Raw genomic sequence first — 17,593 nt, forward strand, 5'->3', positions numbered from 1 at the left:
AGAGTCCATTTGAGATGTCGACATTTCACTGATTCCTGGGAGCAGCAACATTTTTATTCCCTCAGCAGTCTCTTTCAGATATTCCACAGCTGTAGCCACTGTCATGAAAGCATCCTTTCATCAATTCACAAGAGAAAAATGTTCTCCACTTCTAAGGTGAGAGTAAACAACAAGCACCATCTTACTTTGAACTCTATTCCTTAACCCTTTTTGCTCCTCTCAGCTTTATGTTCCCTTCTTTGGTCACTAGGGGTCAGGTATGCTCTTGAAGAGCTGCAAACACATCTGTAGGTTTTCAAAATCTTATGAATCTTCTTACTTAAGGGTACACACTAAATAATTCAGACAGGGTGACAATATTCAATATCTTAAACACAGCAGGTAAAACATTCAACAAACTTGCTTTTTCTAAACAATTCTGGGATGTGTACAGAGAACGAGCTTAAGTGGTGCAGTGAATTTTCTAATGGCCAGAGAAAAGAATCATTCTGAGAGGTCAAGCCACCAGAAAGACCTGTCATCTAGAAAATAAAATGCTTGAAGAACAAACTTTCATATACTGATTGCCTCTATCAATTTCCTCCAACTTCCTCCAAAAAGCCTCAATGACGTGTGCTCCTGAGATGGAAATATGTCGTACGTAGGAGCACAGAGATTTTGATCACTGGGTTGAAATTTATGAATGACTAACATGATTGTACAGTTAATACGGACAAAAAATACAAAGCTAGCAAAATAGGACATCTTAACACTCAGTGATATTAGAAAACAAGAAAACTACTGTATGGTTATAAATCCAAATTGATGCATTATCTCAGTTTCTTGAATTAAGCTATTTCTAATTTCTGAAAAAGTTAACTTTTTTCCCTCACTGGTACACAATTTCAGAAATGTAGTTATATAATTCTGAAACTCTGGCTTGCAAAAAAAGTATTATTCATCCTACTTAATTTCCCTTTATAACCATTTAAGGCAGATAAACAAGGTTGATGATGCTGAGGTAAAAAATGGTCACCTACTTTGATCAAGGTCCTATAATGTGTTCTTGTCAAGACAATCATGCCATTCTCCTACTTAAAATCCTTCTTTAGTGAATCCCCATTGCCCTTGGAAGAACACACAGATTTCTTAGCATAGGACAATGTCCTTCATGATTCAGTTCCTTTGACTATGAAAGCAATGTATTTGCATTTTTAAAAGTCTAGAAATTGTAACACAAGCAAACAAGAAGTTACTTACAATCCTCTCAAAATTGAATTAGAGGAAAATGTTGGCAAATTGAACTCCAATAAAAAAATTTAAAGGGTTTGGATTTAATATCCACATGTAGAGCTTTACATACTCAACACATTTCAAATGTTCATGAGAGTGATCAAAAATGAAACTGACATTGAACCTTAGTTTTCCATATAATGTATATACACATAACATCCATCCCACTTCTTTATCTCCCCCAAAATGTGAATAACCTGAAAACTCATATACTCCCAATACTAGGATAAATCAAAGACATAGCCCCACAGACACACATACACACACACAGAGCACTTATCGCTGGACTATAATCGTTTGTTGCTCAACTGATCCCTTCTTTCATAAGATATTCAACAAAAACAGCTGCATCTTGATCCTTTCACTCAAAAATATACCCCGTGTCCAGTCACTAAAAATTTTTTCAAAAGCATGAATTTTAATATCTGCTTAGCAATCTATCATGTACATATTTTCAGTTAACTACTACTCAATTGTTGGTATTTAGAATACTTGTAAATTTTCACCACTAGAAGTATCATGTAGTAAACACCTTTATTTAGAGATCTTTGACTGTATCTCTCAACACTATTTTAGGACAAAGCCCTATGAATGGAACTCAGATCAAAGGGTAGACACATTTCCCTAGCTCCTGATGGACCCATGCTAAACTGCTTTGCAAAAAGTCCATGTTGGGGTGCCTGGGTGGCCACCTACGCTCCTACGTACGACATATTTCCATCTCAGGAGCACACGTCATTGAGGCTTTTTGGAGGAAGTTGGAGGAAATTGATAGAGGCAATCAGTATATGAAAGTTTGTTCTTCAAGCATTTTATTTTCTAGATGACAGGTCTTTCTGGTGGCACCCAAAGCAGCTGCCTTTGGCTCAGGTCATGATCCCAGGGTCCTGGGAGTCCAATGCAGGCTCCCTGACCAATGGGGAGTATGCTTCTTCTCCCTTTGTCTGCCACTCGCCTGCTTGTGTGCTCAAATAAATAAATAAAATCTTAAAAAAAAAAAAAAGTCCACGTCAATTTACATTCTCATTAGCAATGTGTGAAAATATCCATGTCTCAACACCTCTCCCTCCTTACAGAAAATATTTGAAAGATGTATCACAGAATATTAAAATTCAAATGATGTGAGTGATGGATGTGTTAACTAACCTAACTGTGGTAATCCTTTCACGATATATCAAATCATTGGTTGTACACCTTACACTTAAACAATATTATATGTCAATTATATGTCAATAAAACTGAGGGAGAGAGAAAGTAATAAATTGGTTGCTGTTTTAAAAAATTCAAATGCATCATCACACACTAACAATGCTCAAGAAGCAATGGATAGTTACTAACAAAGAGGATAATTGGCAGTAAAGAGTAAAATGTAAATAATTATATCTGTTTTATTTATTTATTTTTAAGATTTTATTTATTTATTCATGAGAGGCAGAGACAGAGGCAGAGGGAGGAGCAGATTTCCTGCGGGGACCCCAATGCAGGACTCCATCCCAGGACCCTGGGATCACAACCTGAGCTAAAAACGCTCAACCACTGAGCCACCCAGGTGCCCCTATATCTGTTTTAAAAGCAGAAAGCAGGGGAGATAGGACCAGGTTTGTGTTACAAAGAGATAATTTTAAAACCACACAACTTCAAAAGAAAGAAAGGGGAGTTCTGTATGTACTGTTAACATTGCTATGAAAAGATCTCCAAGGTACATTAGTAAGTGGAAAAAAAAAAAAAACAAGGAACAGAACTATGCATAGACTGGGAACATTTTTAAAAGATAGAGAAAAAAAAGGAACATACTTGTACTCGCTTATGTTTATGTTAACAAATGAACTCTTGACGGTTATATAAAAAACTAACAGAAATAGCTGTCTAGGGGCTGCAGGAGTGGGAACTGGGTGACAGAGACAAAGTAGGAGCAAGAGTCTTTACCCTTTGCACATATGAACTTTAATCTTTTTCAAACAGTGTGAATATGTCAATATTCCAAAGATTGAATAGAAGAAAGTTATATTGAGAGAGAGAGCTTCACTTAAAAGAAACAATATATGGTCACAGAGAGGTGGTGTCTATAAATCAGGTTTTCCAACAGGATATGAAGCCCCAGGAGTCAGAGCATATTGTCACATGCTGGCCTCCATATTTATTCAAACTTGTAAGAAAAGCCAGATGATTAAAAAGAAGTTTTTCTTAAAAAGGAGCTAAGGCCACAGAAAATTAACTAATATTATAGCAAATCATTCAAATAAACGAAGGGCAGAAATTTCTATGACCCAACAATTGCACTGCTGGGGATTTACCCCAAAGATACAGATGGAGTGAAACGTCGGGACACCTGCACCCCGATGTTTCTAGCAGCAATGACCACGAGAGCCAAACTGTGGAAGGAGCCTCGGTGTCCCTCGAAAGATGAATGGATAAAGAAGATGTGGTCTATGTATACAATGGAATATTACTCAGCCATTAGAAACGACAAATACCCACCATTTGCTTCGACGTGGATGGAACTGGAGGGTATTACGCTGAGTGAAATAAGTCAATCGGAGAAGGACAAACATTATATGGTCTCATTCATTTGGGGAATATAAAAAATAGTGAAAGGGAATAAAGGGGAAAGGAGAAAAAAATGAGTGGGAAATATCAGAAGGGGAGACAGAACATGAGAGACTCCTAACTCTGGGAAACAAACAAGGGGTGGTAGAAAGGGAGGTGGGCGGGGGGTAGGGGTGACTGGGTGACGGGCACTGAGGGGGGCACTTGACGGGATGAGCCCTGGGTGTTATGCTATATGTTGGCAAATTGAACACCAATAAAAAATAAATTAAAAAAAAAAACAATTAGACAATCTGAAAAAAAAAATAAACAAAGGGCAGAAATTTAACCCAGAGAATCGGAAGTTTTCACGTGGATATCTGTGGCATTAGCATCAGGAAGGAAGACGAGTCACGAGCTGCTACCACTGGCTATTTTTCAGATCTGGTGAGGTGAACGTGGCCTGAACTGTGGGTGCCCACGCTTATGTGGGGAGGAGACAGGTCAGCCCAGGTGGCAGTGGCTGGGAGAAGAGCCAGCTGGCTGGGCAGGGGGGTCCTGGTAATAAAAAAAGATTCTCATGTGGCACAGGAAGCTTCCATGGGCGTGTGGCCATAAACCTAGAGTTCAACTAACAGTAACATCCCATTATTTTCTTGACACAAAGAGCTTCTCCTCCCCATATTTCACCTATCCCGAAACAAAACATACCTTAAAATCAACATCAAAAGACCTGTGAGGAGCAAGTGGAAGAGAATAACAATGTGGTGAGAGATCCTGCCTTCACCCATGTGTATCCAGCCATGATGGAAGGACCTATATAATTCAGGTAGGCTTTTGTTTTTGTAACACACTTAAAAGCCACAGCAGATAATGCTAGTTTTTTGTTTTGTTTTGTTTTTACTCAGTAGCCAATCTTTTTTTCTTAATAACAGAAGGCTGATTTTGCCTGGAAAAGCTGATGTGCTCCCCTACAAATCCCTGTTTTACCAGACTCCTCTGGAGCCAGGGGTCATCACATGACATGGTTTTGGCCAATGAGATAGAAGGCAGACGTTCTCCAGAAGGCTTGACTTAATGAATAAAAACACAAAGCCCATCATGTTCGCGCCCCCCCACCCCCCTACCCCTACCCCCACCCTCTCCCGCCATGAAACCCAGAAGTTGTGCCTGGAGGTGCAGAAACCATTTTGCAAATGTGAAAACAAACACCATACGCTAAGGATGGTCAAGCAGAAAGACAGGAGCTTGGGTCCTTGATGACATTTTACAGCTGCCACATCAGTCTTGTGCAGTCCACTCTAAACCTTTCTGTATTTGACAAATAAACCCTTAATTGCTTAAGCTACCCTCTCAAGTTTTTCTATAGCTCACACTCCAGTGCAGAGCTAACTGAAGAAATTCTTAACTATTTAAAATGTCTTCAGAAATACTGTAGTATGATGGATTGAAAAATAAAAGTATTACTGCATAGCAGCACCTAGAAATAAAGGCTGTAAGACATAAATTTAAGTGAAATGAATACTTGTCACTGAATAAACAGATGAATTTTCATTATTTTCTTCATAAAACGACCACAAAACAAGAAAAAGAAAAAAAAAAGTTGTTGGACCCAAAACAGGAAGATATCTACAAAAGGATGAGAGTTAGATTTTATTATTCAAACAAACATCATTACACATCACCCAAAGCAATTAAAAGGAACAGTTATTCCAAAATCTCTTAGGTTAGATCATGGGAAGGCAAACTATAGCCCACAGGCTAAATCTAGCTCATTAACAGTTTTTGTATGGCCCACAGACAAAAATGGGATATTTTTAAATGAGGATGGAAAAAAATAGTATTTCATGACATGTAAAAATCATATGAAATACAAATTTCAGTGTCCATAAAATTGCATTGGAAGATAGCTCCACCCACCTATTTCCATACAAGCCCTGGCTGCTCTGGCCCTATGATGGATGGCAGAGCTGAGGGCTGCAACAGAGGCACAGAGCTCCCAAAGCCTGAAGAAAGTCTGTCGTTTACAAAGTTTGTTAGCCCTGGGCTAGACCAAAGATCTCCATTTCTGGTTCAAAGTTCAATTTCTTAACGAGGCCTTCCTTGACAACCAGATTTTGCATTTTTACAGCCCCCCCCCCCCAATCCTTACTTCCCTTCAAGCCTTCATTTTTCACCACAGCACTTAAATCTGACATACTGTATGTTTTCCGCATTTATTTCTCTATCTCCCGATTATAAATTCCATAGGGCCAGGGATTTTGTTCTCTGCTCTCTGGGGAGTATCCCCAGAGCCTAGAAGCGTGTCTGGCATGTGGCAAACACTCACGACACAGTGTTAACTGATAGGATTTTCACACATGGAAGGGCTAGAAAGGCTTCCTCCTGACTCTCAGCAGTGTTGGTTCTCTCATCATTTAGGACAATCTACCTCGGAGAGTACTCTCTAACCACCTTAGCTGAAGTTCTATTATCTAAATTTATTAAAATTTTCTTTATCTGTGTACTTGACTTTATGCTCATCTCTCTCTAAAGTGTCAGTTCTGTAAGCACAGAGACTGGCAATGCAGGAGGCCCTCAGTAAATATTAACTGAATGGATGATTGAAGAATGATCACTTCAGCCCTGAACATCAAAGATTTCCAGGTGATGTTCTAGAGATCAAACTGAGTTAGTAATTTAATTTAGGAACAAATGTAATTGAAGTTCAGCCAAAAAGGATTGTAGATCAAATGCCAATATTTCTCAATTAATGCCAAAGCTGTATGATTTTAAAAAGCAGTATGTCTAGGACGCTACATGTAACTGTAAATTGCCTAAATAATTCAGAACAATCTATAGACCCTGAATGTGAAAAAGGCTTTGCTTCTAACATTGGCAATGATATGGAAGAAGAAAATTGTATGTAGCATTAATGAAATAGCATTAAATGAATGTTACTGTCAGTTAATTTTAAAAATTACAAGTGCATAATGTAGTTTTTTGTTTGGACCAAATGTTTTAATTAAATTGTTGATATATTTCCAAGTGGAAGACAACTGAGAACAAAGCAAATATACCAGTATTTCCCTGACTCTGCTTCCAATTGCTACCACAGCTTTCTGTCACCCCCACCCACTTCCCCCCATATCTCCAGAAGCTCTGAAGCAAGCTTTGGAGTAGCTGTCTTGGCCCTACACCAAATTCATATGTTGAAACCTATCCCCCCAAGGTGATGGTATGACAAGGTGGGGGCCTATGGAAGGGGATTAGTTTATGAGGACAGAGCCCTCGTGAATGGGATTAGTGTCCTTATGAAGGAGATCTGAGAGCTTCTCTGCCCCTTTCCACCATATGAGGGCATAGCAAGGAGTCTGCAGTCTGCAACCAGAGGGGGGCTTTTACCAGAACCTAACCATGCTGGCACTCTCATTTTAGACATCCAGCCTTCAAAACTAAGAAATAAATTTATCTTGTTTATAAGTTACTCAGTCAATTTTGTGGTATAGCAGCCCAAAGACCATGAGTATTTACCCTTTCAACTCCAAATGCCTGCAAGACCCAGCCCTGCCGAGGACCCCAATGCTTGCACCCAAGCCTGGTGACCCACCCCCACAGGCGCCCGGGCGATAAACTGTCTGTGCTGGTACTGCTGAATCGGCTGACCTGGCATGAACACTCAATGACCCATGAAAAACTTAGTGAAGATGTCTGTAGAGCTCTTTCACTGGCAACCTCCTGGCTCCAAGAGTCCCTAGGGATCGGAACAGAGGCCAGGCTAGATAAATGACACTGTACTTGAGTTAGATTTACCCCTAACTCTGTGGCACTTTTAAGTAAACTTGCACTCCTTCAGTCTCTCTTCTCCTAGGATTAGTTCTTTCCCAGAAGGCTGACAATTTATGTAATTAAGTAGCCCCTGTCAGAATCCTTCCATAGACTTCTAGACATGTCTAGTCATGTTTGAATTCCGGAGTATACACAGCTGATGCTGTACCTTTGGACCTTGGAAGTCATTAGCAAATAAAGAGAAATACTCAATTTGAAGACTTTTTTAAAATTGAGATTTAGTGTGCACAATTGTGGGAAAGCAAGTTTAAAGACATATGAAGTACAAATGGAAGACAACAGGGAAAATTAGGGGGAGGAAGGGGACTGTGTATTTTTCAGACAGACTCTCCAGAGTTTAACCCTGGCCCTGTCAGTTGGGTAGCCCTGAAGAAATTAGAAAGCTTCTCTCTCAACATTAGTTGCCAAATCTGTGAAATAGACCAAATATTTTTTTTTCTTAGATTCATTGAGAGGATTAAATACAAAAAGAACTAAGCAATAACAGGCACTTGCTCAATTGTTTCATTCATTTGAACATGAGCTTTTCTTTCTTTGCCCTAGATGGGATTCTCTGCAAAAAAAAATATAACATGACTTCTGGGTAGTACTTTCAAAGGCGTTAGGGATTCAATGGAACACTTCATTTCACTTACTTTCACACTTCAAGTACACAGTTTTCTTTTTTCCGACTTGAGGTAGATGTAGGACTCACTAGGACCTTTTATGAATCTCACATGGAGAAAGTCAAAGGCAGAGGAAAGAAAACAAAGTAAAAATTTTCTTATAACTTGACAAAACTTACAATGCAGGGGCTGGACTGAAGCATGAAGTAAAGGGCTCTAAGACAACTCCTTTCCACCACAAAAACAGGAAAGGCTCATGATCTTTACCTTGTCAAAGACCCTAGGAACTTCTTAGCAATTAAGCAGAATATCTCAAAGATGCATAATTTCACGGCAAATTCTTTACCTAACACCTCACTGTTAGACTCACCAGGCATTAGGCATCCCTGCAGCTTAGGCAGCCCTGAGACCCAGACCTGGCCCCTGAGGCATGAGCCCATGTCTGCTAAGTGGAGATTCTGGATGAGCCTTTGCTCTCCTGGTCAAGCAGATGTGGAGTCTGAAGCTAGGCCCTTTGTCCCAGCCCTTTGTCCCCCTTCCTGCTTGGAACCTCAGTGTGAGGGCTAGAGGTGTAGAGGCAGCTTTTCCGCGATGAGCCAGTAAGCATCAGGAAAAGGCCAAGAGAACCCTGGAAACACAGGCCCTGAACAAATCAGCCTGCAGACTTACTGAGAGACCAAAACGGCTGTTCTTTTAAGCTCATGTGTGCCAGGTTCTCCCTTTTCTGCAGGTGAACACATTCCCAACTAGAACATTCACCAATGTTTCATGGTTGGGGAGTATGGCAGGGTGGAGAATAAACCCCAACAAGCCATCTGCTAACTGTCAATGTTCTGATACTGGTTAACTAAACATGAGGTTACACGTAAAGTACTGTGTGTCTGGTGTCTACTGCACGTTATCTTACTAGAAAGCAAATACCAGGTTACCAAGCCAAAGATAACAATGAGAGAAGCTGTCTAGCAAGAGATTGAAACTTGAGTTTTAAGGAATCAGAGTGTCAGAAAGAGATGGATTATGAAATACAGAACAACTTTTGAAACAACCAGTATTACATGGTATAAGTTAAAGCAATACAATTTTAATGATGGAAGAAATCGTGCTTTTTCATCTGTGTATCATTAGCACAGTCCCTGCTACTTAACAGGCATGCAATATGTTTATATTAACCATATAAACACTACTGAGTTTGAATAAATACTTTTAACACATTTTCTTTTGAATCAGTCCAAATTTTTGGTCCTGTTTTCTTAACCAATTTGCATTGGTTTCTGTTTTCAATTTTTTAAGTCATCTTTGCAATTTAAGATTTATTTATTTATTTATTAAAGATTTTATTTATTTATTCATGAAAGACACAGAGAGAGACAGGCAGAGACACAGGCAGAGGGAGAAGCAGGCGCCACACAGGTTGCTCAACACGGAACTCGATCCCGGGACCCCAAGATCATGCCCTGAGCTAAAGTCAGATGCTCAACTGCTGAGCCACCCAGGTGTCTCAAGAATTTTTTATTTAAAAGAAAAACAAAAACACCCATGACCTCGTCATCCTGAGGCGATTACTTCTTATTTTATATTCCAAGGATACAACATTTAGAAACATACTTATGTAGTTGCCATAACATATACATTTGGGGTAGGATATTTTGGTTGAATTATAAATATTCTGTTTTTATAATCTTCAGAGTTATTGCATGCATAAATTCTTAAGTACTTAGAACATGATCCTACCACTGGAAATTTAAATATGTTCTAAAGATTTTTTTTTTTTAATTAAAAAAGAAAACTATTCCAAATGTGCTTTTGTCATGATGAGAAGTATATAAATAGTAGGCTACCTAACATACTAACATACACAGACTCTCTCACACACATACAGATATACACTCTCTTTTTTCGTAACTTATCCATTCAAGGTAAATATGATATTTTCTCAAATAACTTTTTACAGAATGGATTTTAGGAAATGTTTGATATTGTAACTGAAAACAATGCTTGTCATCTATAAAAACTGTCACTATGAAAACCTACAAATATAACTTTCTAATCTAAAAGCCTTTCAAATAGAAAATTTCAGAGTTTTTAAAATTTTCAGTGTAAAAATGTAAGATCCTTCAACTGGTTTTTAGGAATAACTCACTGACATCAGGAAGACAGTATAATTTTAACTATCAAAATTTAATAACTTTAGCATGACGAATAGGATCAGAGAAATTATTACCATTGTTCTTTAATTATAATGATTCTCACCCTCCATCTGCATCTATGCATTCTTGGGGAGTTACCTTTTCAACAATGAAAACTGTTAAAGCAGACCTGCAAATTGTAGTATTGATTGTTAGCTCACACTGTTTTCACTAAGAAAAACTGTTTTTGATGAGAAAGTTTTATCATTGAAAAATAAAATTAACAATACTGTTTGAACTGTATCCCATGACTTTTATTGCTATTTTGTGGACATTTTATGATGTACATCTTTCATTAGTATAGTAGTATATATATACACTATTTATTTAAAATATACACATATTGGGGATATATGCTCAAATAATTTTTTTAAAGACTTTATTTATTCATGAGAGAGAGAGAGAGAGAAGAGAAAGAGAGAGAGAGAGAGGCAGAGACACAGGGAGAAGCAGGCTCCATGCAGGGAGCTTGACGTGGACTTGATCCCGGATCTCCAGGATCAGGCCCTGGGCTGAAGGCGGCGCTAAACTACTGAACCACCCGGGCTGCAGTCAAAGAATTTTTAAATTATTATTAGGGCATGTAATCAAAAAACTCCATAGACTACTGCACTAAAAAACCTGTAGTGACCAGAAGAAACATGCATATGCATGCACATGAGACTAAAATGTTTAAGTCTTTATAATGCTTAAGTCTAAATGATTTCCAAACAAGAAGGCAAATCTCTGCTCCAAACATTTGAGAAATATTAGATTCTATTATTCTAATTTTTCAGTGCCCTTTTTCTTATACTAGGTTTTAAAAGGAAATTTGCAAATTCCTATCTTGCAAAACCAGCAAAAATGGAGGGAATAAAATCCCACCATATTTTCTAAAAGTATAGCTTAAATCTTGATATTCTTTGCCTGGAAGTATTCTAGCATGCTTGGGAGTAGAAAAGTTACCAGACGGATAAGGAAATCCTAAAAATCTAATCTGAGCTTCACTGTAAATATAGTAGCATATTAAATTGCTAATATATTTTCTATAAATTAACATAAATGAGACATGGTACTAAATGTAGAGTCAGAAAAGACAGGAACATTAGCATATACTTATAGCACTTGAATAAGGCAAATAGAGACATCTTAACATCTGGGCGATATCCTTTATAATCTGTTTTCTCTTCATATTGATACTTTTGCCCTTGAAGACATCACACACTTCTACAACTTCAACTATCACCTCTATGAAAATATATCTAAAAATTGCATTTCAAAATTGGCCTCTTTCACAAGGATCAATCCCATGGTTCCAAAGCCTTTCTGGAAACTTATGCTTAAATGTCCCAACATCACCTCAAACATCAACCAACGGCTAAAACAAAACAACAAAAACAATTTCACAAAGTCACGCCACCAATCTACCTCCTTCCCTTAACTTTCCTGTTCCTATTAACAAAACACCACTTTGTTGATGACTCAGTATGACAAGAGAACTGCCTACAAGTCCAAAACTTCATACTGTTACAAAAATAACCTACCTAAATGAAAAACCACACACTCTGTTATCAAACTAGATGAAGGGAGCCTCTCTGAGCTCAGTTTGGTAGCACTAAAAACAGGGACAGTGTAAAGAATAAAGGCAGTGGGGAAGAAGTCTGGCCACAGCAAGCTTGGCTCTGAGGTCTGTGAGGGTCACTGGTTCATCTGGCACTTTGTTCATGATGTTTGCAACATTGTGATAATGATGCCAATAACAGTGGCCTGATCCTCTTTTGGACCTCTTAGCTCTGAGTCATGTTCCAGTCCTGGGCAGGCAGAAAGGAATGGATTAATTTCACCGCAGATAAGTTCCTTTTTCTATCAAAGCCTCAGTTTCCCCATCTGTGAAGTATAGGTCATAATTCAGCTCAGAGGGCTAAGCTGAAAATTAAATGACATAATGCTCCCCAAGTTGTACCTGGTCCACTGAAAGAACTCCATACACGTTTTAGTTACTGTTATAATTTTTGTTCAAAGGCCACAAACCTCATCCTCTATTCTGTTCTTTTATTTATTTATTTATTTATTTATTTATTTATTTTATTTTTTTATTCTGTCATTCCTTGACTTACTCATTTGTTCATGCCACAAGGATATTTTGAAGGTCTGGCAAGTATCAGGCACTCTACCAGGCAAAAGGATAGACACTTGCTTCTGCCTTACTTCAGCTCATTTCCCAAATGAGCGGTGAGTTACAGGGGGTCAATATTCAAGCACTGACAGTGTCTGAACTATAAAACTTGATTTAAACACGGGATCCACTCTTTGGGACTGTACGTTTTAGTAATGGGTTTCCCTTTATTTATTTTTTTATTTTTATTTATTTATTCAGAGAGAGAGACACACACACACACAGGCAGAGGGAGAAGCAGGCTCCATGCAGGGAGCCTGATGTGGGACTCGATCTGGGGACTCCAGGATCACGCCCTGGGCCAAAGGCAGATGCTTAACCACTGAGCAACCCAGGCATCCCTGGGTTTCCCTTTAAATATGAACATAACACTTTCTCACTAGTAGAACATGTCCTGAGTATTTATCTCGCACGCAGGCTCATGCTCATGCCATGTTCCCATCCTGGCCTGGGCAGCGAGCTAAAGCGGAGCGAGAGGGAGGAGGAGGTAGACCTTTGTGCAGGGGCTCGTGGAACCGAAGGGGGCACAACAGGCAGGCCATGGGCGCTATTCACTGTTGGGTGTTCACAGGAATAACCTTTTTGACCTTCCCATCTCTGCTGCATACAGGAACTGAGAAAAGGAATGCCAAAGTTAAAACTACAAAGTGGCACAGGGAGAACAAGAGATTTCAGTCAAGGAAGGAGGAATTAACAAATGTCCCCACGGTATACCCTCAGACTTAAAGTCAGTACTGGTGTATTTATTTTAACACTGAGAGCCAATGTCAATTTAAACACCTTTTTTTTTTTTTTTTTAAATTGTGAGTTATAGTTGTCTCTCTTTTGGAATTACAGATCAAGAAGTTTGGATGTAATTAAATCTAATAATTTCATTTAGTTCCCTAACTGAAACTTAGGCAGGTGTCAGAGTCTACGGTCTATTGTTCTTGAGTTTAAAGAAATAATTCAGAACAGAGAGAGATTGCCACTGGCAGAACAATTCTTCCCATGAACTCAAATCTAACCACCACTAATGAAAACATTACCTGTACATATTTCTTGACTGGGAATAAATATTTTTCGAATAGCTTAGTCAACCCGTTTCACATTCCAGATCATAGGTTATTGAGACATTATTTGCTTCTAATTCTTGGCATAATTTTAAAAGATAGCTAAGTAGGACAATAGCAGAACTGAATTAAAAATTCAGTTAAAATTTAAAAAGTTAAAGGAGTCTATAAAATCTGCTATCTCAAGTTTAGTGACTTTATTTTTCAAAACCACGCTTACATGTTTAATCCCACATAATTATTTGTTCGTGTTAAAAACTAAACCAGTGTCTTTTCCAGCAGCCCCCTCTCTCCACAACTGCTCCATCAGGAGTCCAACAGCCAGATCTTCCTCCAGTTTCCCAGTAATCATGAAGTAATCTCCTCCTTTCTTTCCTTCAGCCACCAACTCCTGCAACTTCTACCCTTCCTATCTTGCCCATTTCTCCCCATTTCTGAAGTCTCTATTCTCTGCTGGTCACACAACCCAAAAATTTACTGTCCTACTCACTCCCTTCTAAAGGCAGACAAGAATGTCCTTCTCAAGCACATATCACTACCTTTTCAGAATTTTATAATTCCTCTTTGACTCTGAATAAACATTGTAGAAAGACAGCTACACAATCTTATGCTCTCACCTCTAGAGTCATGGAATCCTGGGGCACACTGGATCTCACATACCGCCATCCAGCCAGAGTACCTCAGCTCACATCCTAGGCCTGTTGAGAACTGAATGCAGCCTGATATCTCCTCTCTTCTCAACAAAACACTCCGTCATCTCTTTTCTCTAAATTACGCAAATTTACCTTCCTTGGCAAGACTTCTACACACCCCTGAGTCCAAACACCTTGTTACATCTTTGTTTTCCATCTTCTCAAACATCTTATACTTTTTGGAGAGGCACACACATATTAGTATACATACCAATGTTGGTTAGGGTTCTAGATGTTGTGGCACATCTCCCAAGAGAATTTTCTATATAGTATATAACTCAAATGTCATCCTATGTTGTCTCTGGGGCTTGTCAAAAAGGGGGAGGAATGGATGCTTAAGCTTTACTCATATATGGGGGGGAGGGGGCAGGGTGGCTCAGTCAGTTAAGTGTCTGCCTTCAGCTTAGGTCATGATCCCAGGATCCTGTGATTGAGACCCACATGGGGCTCCCTGCTCAGTGGGGAACCTGCTTCCCTCTCTCCCTCTGCTTGCTGCTGCTCCCCTGCTTATGTACGCTCTCTGTCAAAAACATAAATAAAATCTTTTTAAAAAAATTTACTCACATATTTGAAAACCAGAAAATTCAGAAGATCTTAGTAATGGTACCACCATCCAGTTACCTGTCCAATCCATAAACCTGAACTTCATTTTTGACTCTCTGATGATGCAATTAATCAAGCCATGTCCTTTCTGCTTTCAAAATTTTTCTTGAACCTACCCATGTTTCTCCATTTTCACTCCCACTAATGCATGCCAAGCCACAGTCTCTCATCTACAGCTTCCTGCGTCTTCTTCTAACCAGATTCCCCCAAACTGCTTTTCACAATGAAGCTAAAATAACTGTTTTATTAAACCACAAACCTAATGGCTTCATATCTCTGTTTAAAAACCTCTCAGTAACTTCCCACTATCCTTGAGATGAAAGAAAAAAATCCATGCCTGGGCCCACAAGGTCCACCTCTCCAGCCTCATGCCCTCCCCTACTCACCCTGCAGCAATGGCTCTCCACCCACAGGTATATCTGGATTACCTGGAGAGCTTATCAGACCAGACTATGGAAACAAGGTCAACCCCAAAGTTTCTCAGTAAGGCTTGGGTGGGGCTCAAGAATTTGCATTATACATCCATAGATTTGAGTATTATCTGGCCATAAAAATAAATGAAGTACTGATACATACCATGACATGGATAAACCTTAAAAACATGCTCAGTGAAAGAAGCTAGTCATAAAGGACCACATACTATATGATTCTCTTTATAAAAATGTCCAGAATAGGCCAATCTAGAGACAGAAAGTACAATAGTGGTTGCCTAGTGCTGGAGAGAAGAGGATGGGTACTGTTGGGGAATGGCTAAGGTGTGTGGGATTGGCATTTGAGGTCCCAACTTCTCAATGCCATCTCCTACCTCTCCTTTCCCTACATGTACTTCCTCCCCACAGAGACCTCTCCTTGTTTCCCTTGCCAGGAGTGCCCTTTTGCCTTCTTAATATTTAAGTCCTACTTTTCCTGCAATGCCCAATTTATTAGAACCCACATCTCATAGTTTCATCCTATGTCCAGAATATTCTCCACTTCCTCTGAACTTGCAGAGAATGTGCTACTCAAATTCATTTTGTATCTGAGAGCTAGTGGGTTTTGTCAAGTAGACAAGAATTTTAGACAGAATTTTAAATTCTGGAGGGCAGGGGACATACGCTATACCTTTTTGACTTTAAACGGCTTTGCATACTACATCAGCAAATGACGAAGCTGCAGAAACAATGAATGTGAAATTGCTGATGCCTGGACCATAGTCCTGACATCAATCATTTGTCCTACAATAATTATTCAATGGCCTGTCAATCTAGTCTTTTGACAAAATGGTAAAGCTGAGACACAGAGAGGTCATAAGTTACCCAAAATAATTCACTATGTAAATAGCAAGAGTCAGAGCTAGAACCCAGATCTCCCAACGAGCAGCCCAGCACCCACTTCTCCATTTCACCAAATGATTTACACTTAGGAGATAGAAAACCAAGAACTCTGGCCCCATTACATCATCCCAAGTGAAATTTATAAAGCCTTAAATGCCACATATTATTTTAAGCAATTACTTTCAAGATATTAGCAAGGAAACAGCCAATACTCAAGAATTAAGCATACCAAGAACCACACAACACATCATGAGCCACAGCCACAGAAAGAGAAGGGAGGAAAAAAAAAAAACCACAAACACTTCAGATATTGAAATTGTCAGATATAAAATATTTAGTAAGTCCAATGAAAGAAAAGTTAAGTGGCAGAGGGAATCTAAGCAAACTAACACTCTCCAAAGCTTCTAGAGAAGACATGAGCACAGGCCTATGGCCACTAGCTGAGCAGTCAGCCTCCATAATCTCTCATCAATGCCATCCATGGTCCAAATAAGACTCCATATTACAGGCAGAGGCACAGGCCATCGACACCATCATAAAACCACAAAGGGCACAGCTTTTCCACTCAACAGAAAATACAAAGGGGCCAAAATGTACCCTCCTTCATTTCTTTCAGGTATAGGTACAGGCACCACCAGATAATCACAAAAGTTACTTTGTGCCAAAGATAGGGGAGTGTTTATAAATCCCAAAAGGAAAGGATACCCATAATCTGACATGCAAGGTTTAAAATGTACAAATTAAAGTTTCAAGTGGCAATTAACCAGTTAAAATTATGATTCAAGGGCAAGTCATTAGAAAAGGTTTCTAACTGGAGACAGGCAGAAAACTGAAAGACAAAAACCACAGAGATAGGTTAAATGACATTAATATCCCCTTCTAAAAGTTACTCCCACCTCAAAAATACCACTGGATCTCCTCTCCCGACTCATAGGTCCATTCTTTTGTTTTTTTTTTTTTTTAAGATTTTATTTATTTATTGATGAGAGATACGGAGAGAGAAAGAGACAAAGACATACACAGAAGGAGAAGTAGGCTCCCCGTGGGTAGCCTGATGCAGGACTTGATTCCAGGACCCTGGGATCATGCCCTGAGCCAAAGCCAGATGCTCAACCATCGAGCCACCCAGGTGTCCCTCCTAGGTCAATTCTGCTCTAGTTGGAAGCTTTCCAGGCATTCATTCATTCATCCTGAAAAGATCTGAGAATGAGGCCTAAGATGTGTCAGGTACCCTGACTTCAATGTCCCATCTGAACCATACCTAGCCCATTGTACTTCCCCACCACGCACACTAAATTCAGTCCAGACACAGCCTTGATACTCCTCCAAGTATTAGTGGTAAAGGATTAGTTGCTGTTGTT

General features: G+C 39.2%; 1 protein-coding gene across 1 annotated transcript in view; it reads right to left on the reverse strand.

Moving 5' to 3' along the window:
* Positions 1–17,593, reverse strand: part of SH3BGRL2 (SH3 domain binding glutamate rich protein like 2) — an 80,177-nt gene that overhangs the window by 24,859 nt on the left and 37,725 nt on the right. The gene's annotated exons all lie outside the window — the stretch shown is intronic.

Source organism: Vulpes lagopus, chromosome 1, assembly GCF_018345385.1.
Source record: "Vulpes lagopus strain Blue_001 chromosome 1, ASM1834538v1, whole genome shotgun sequence".
NCBI lineage: Eukaryota > Metazoa > Chordata > Mammalia > Carnivora > Canidae > Vulpes > Vulpes lagopus.